Genomic DNA, 4107 nt, shown 5'->3' on the forward strand with positions numbered 1-4107 from the left:
AAAATATATACTTTGTTGGCACTAAGCTGGAAAAATAAATGTGAAGTTGAAATAATCAAACGAGGTTTAAGTTCTTTTTAAAATTAATTGGTGCATTTTAAGTGCATTTATTTATTCAATTCATTTCAAAAATACTTTGATCCCAGAGGGGAATTAGGTATTAGGTTGTTTATATATTTCTGCTTTTAATTTTAAAAATGTCAGTTTTAGTCCTCCGTATTAAGGAGGCGGAGGAGGTGGTGGTTCATACACAGGAGACAAAAATACTTTAAAACAAAGTCTGAATACAGCTTTTAGAACCTTGAATAAGAACTTTTCAAAATAAAGACACTTTACAGACATCATACACTTTCCTCCTGTTAACTCAATAAAGGGACAGTTCAGATCTTTTAAAGTGGGGTTCAACAGAAAGGTTGTGAACAGTGAACATCTTACCTGCTACAACTTTTAAAAGCTAACGAGCTAACAGGCTCTTAGCTTTTAGTTAAAGCTACTAGCACACTGATTGAGTCATTATTTTTCCTCTCACATTTATTTTAGTCACATCTGTTTGAGTGAAAAATCTAAATAAATATATTTTTTAATACAAAAAAGCCTCCGGGGGTGCGGGACTAAAGACCCACATGTGGCCCCGGAACCGGGGATTGCAGACCCCCCTGGCTTAAGTGCTCTTTTGTAAAACCCATTTAAACTTTTCTCAAAAGTCATTACTGTAAATTGGGGTTTTAGAGAGTTTAAAGTGCATGGCTTTAATTTATGTACTGATGAGCTAATGGCTAGTCTGAATGGAAAACCAATCAGGACAATAAATTAGAGGTTAGAGTTGTTTAAGACCGCAACWATCCTTTTTTATTTTTTTGTCTCTGTCCCAATCAGACTAGCCATTAGCTCGTTGATCCGGTCCAAATTATACCCTGATGAAGATATCTRCGGCAGGTAAGATATTCATTTTTCATAACCTTTCTACAGAACCCCGCTTAAGAAGATCTGAGCCATCTTTTAAACCAATGTAAGAAACGCTAGTACACTGTAAAAACACCAAACATTCCACAAAGTTTTTTTTTTTTGATTTGTCAGTTCTTTCAGTTCTTTTTGTTGACATAAACGAACGGTTTTACTGGTTTCCAGTGACGAAATGTTGAGATCTTTCCAGAGAAGTCCGTAGAGTTTCTGACAGCCAGTGTGGTGTTGTTGTTTGTGACTCTTAGAGATCCACTCGGAACACATTTCGTGGATGAGCCTTTTTTGTTTCCAGGCACTTCTACAGTTTTATTTATGTTTTGTTTTTGTTTCTTCTAAAATGGAACAGGATAATCGGTGAGAGCAGGGAACAACCGACGGTCACAGATAGCCCTCCGGTYCAAGTTCAAGTCATCTTGTTGCTTGACGGGGTGTCGCCAAACGCACCTTGTTTGTGTTTTTTTTGTTTAGGTTTAGCACTTATTTCCTGCCTTTAAAAATAACCTTTAAAAAAAAAACAACAACATTCCTACCAGTACTGGTGTTGCCCCTGGCTTAAAAGTCACAGTCTGCCGGCAGACCATTGGTTCTCCTGATACGAACACACACACACACACACACACACACACACACACACACACACACACACACACACACACACACACACACACACACACACACACACACACACACACACACACACACACACACACACACACACACACACACACAAAGCTTCTGGTTCCGGCTTTGTTGAGCCATTTGGGTGCGGGCCCGACCCGGTCTTCTGCTGTCCCGGCGTCACGACAAACAAATAAAAGGGCGACCCAGTTGCAGCACGGGCGATGGCGGTAAAAAAGAAAAGTTGAATTTAAAGGTTGTGGCGAAACATTGAGGCGAGGAGGGAGAAGCTTCGTTATGGCATCTTAGCATCCGGGGCAGGTGAAGGGGGCGGGGTTTCATCATGAAAAACACAAGTCTTCTTCTTCTCAYGCAGCTCAAACCAAACATCTGTTTTCAACAAACCAAAGGGATGAACTCCACGGTATCTATAATGTATCTATTTCTGTACTACACATAAGAATATTTAGGATGTTTTTCCATGTTCGTGTTTTGTTTTTGAACAATACATACAATATATTCTGTAGATTTTTTTATCCTGTGTGAGTTACACCGACACTGCAGCTCTAATGGTTAAAGTGAAGTGTTACACTCTTAGCATGCGGGTTGCTGCACCTCTACGGGAGAGGCAAGGTAGTATTTACAGAAGGGCTGTTTTGGGTTTCCTAGTGCAGCTTCGTGACACTCCGTCTCCTTCCCGATGCTTACTTCAGGATGATCTGTGGGACGGGAACARGAGGCAGAGACAAGAGGAGACATAGTTTTAGTTGCCTTGTGAAAATAAAACACCTTTTCAAYAAGCTTTTTGTTTACAGGCAAAACATTTTGATTCGTTGAAACACCACAGTTGAAGATCTGTGCTTTTAAGGTCTTAGTGTGTTCAGGACCTAAAGGATAGCATAAACCAGAGAAAATGTTTGTGCTGTGTGATGGAGCATTTAGAGACCTTAAAGGGATAGTTCAAACATTCAGAAGTGGGGTTGTGTAGGTACGTTAATATCTTAACTGTTGTAGATGGCTCTGGATCRACGAGCTTACAGCTCGTCAAAACAAAGCTAATCTCAAAATTAATTTCCTAAAACAACTTCAGTCTTTAATTTTAGTGTTTATTAATGCATAATTCTAGTTTCTTGATGGCAGCTGGCTGTAGCTTTCTGTTGCTGCTCGAGTTTTATAATATTTCTGCTGATAGAACTACAGAAAGCTAAAAATGACAAGTAGGGGTCTCTGTAGTACATGTTGTTCTGGGGGCAGTTAGTTTTGCCCCAAYCGTGATCGGCAGAGTTGGTGTGTGGGCGGAGTTTGTCCTAACCGTGATTGGTCAGATGGGRCAATTTAAAAGAGGAAGTAATGATAAAATATGATTGACTGTCTATGTACAGTTTAAAACAGAACAATGACTCAAATAAAAATTATTGTGAACATGTAAACATAATTTATTGACTACAAATTTCGCACAGCAAGCACCTTCCTGTCTCAACTTATGACTAAAATAAATCTCTATATTTAAAAATATATAGGTGCTTCCTGGTCAATTCGATCAAGCTACTCCCCGCTGCCCCCAACTTCTTCAAACCCCACMATCAATCTGACCAATCATGTCTTGGGCCAACTCCTCCCACAAAACAAGAAACTCCTACTTCGTGACTGCAGAAACCCCCTCAAAAATGATGCTAATGTAAAGAGTTATAAAACAGTGTAAAGTGTTAATTTCACAATCGYATTTAATTGACATAACCTCAAAACGACAACTAGCAGTGGACTATACTTTTCACACTTAGGGTGACCAATGGTGGTCTTGCCCACCACAGATTCATTTTCAGCTATCCCATCAGTCAACCCTGATCATTTGAGGAAGCTATACTTCACAACATCACAAAAACTAGAAAGCACTGTTTCCTCAAATGATCAGTGTGGCCAGTTTACATATACTTTATACTATGTCATTATGTCGGTAGCCATTTTGGATTTTGACTTAGCAATATTTTGACAGCTAGATGTAGCCTCAAACCCAATTGGAAGATGGTACCTCATTTATTTTTCAAATTATCCATCTTACAGGACGGACGGACAGAATTTTCAAGTCCCCTCTTTGATCCTCATCAGGGTAGGATGACTTGAAAAACAATATTTTGGTTTTCATCTTTCTAATGACAAGATTCGAGTCGTCACAGTGAATTGCTTTTACTCCATATGCCTCTCCTGACACATCCTGGCAACCRAGCTACAGTAGATTTGGGGTCAGATATCTTTAGAAGATTGTAATTACTAATCTTTCCTTCCTTTTATATATAAGGYGCTAACAGACTCTTAACTTTTAGCTAAAGCTACTAGTACAAACTGATTGAGTCATTGTTTTTCTCTCACATCTGTTTTAGTCACATCTGTTTTAGTCAAGAATTTAAATGAATTAAAATTTTTAATACAAAAAGCCCCCATGGAGGCTTTTTGATTCAAAAAAGCTATAGTCATATATACACTGCTCAAAAAAATAAAGGGAACACTTAAACAACGCACGCTAACTCC

General features: G+C 38.8%; 1 pseudogene; it reads right to left on the reverse strand.

The window, feature by feature from the left end:
* Positions 1 to 1426: 1426 nt before the first annotated feature.
* Positions 1427 to 2300, reverse strand: LOC106537225 (muscleblind-like protein 2a pseudogene; annotated as a pseudogene).
* Positions 2301 to 4107: the final 1807 nt, after the last annotated feature.

The sequence above is a fragment of the Austrofundulus limnaeus genome, unplaced genomic scaffold (assembly GCF_001266775.1).
Source record: "Austrofundulus limnaeus strain Quisiro unplaced genomic scaffold, Austrofundulus_limnaeus-1.0 Scaffold2187, whole genome shotgun sequence".
NCBI lineage: Eukaryota > Metazoa > Chordata > Actinopteri > Cyprinodontiformes > Rivulidae > Austrofundulus > Austrofundulus limnaeus.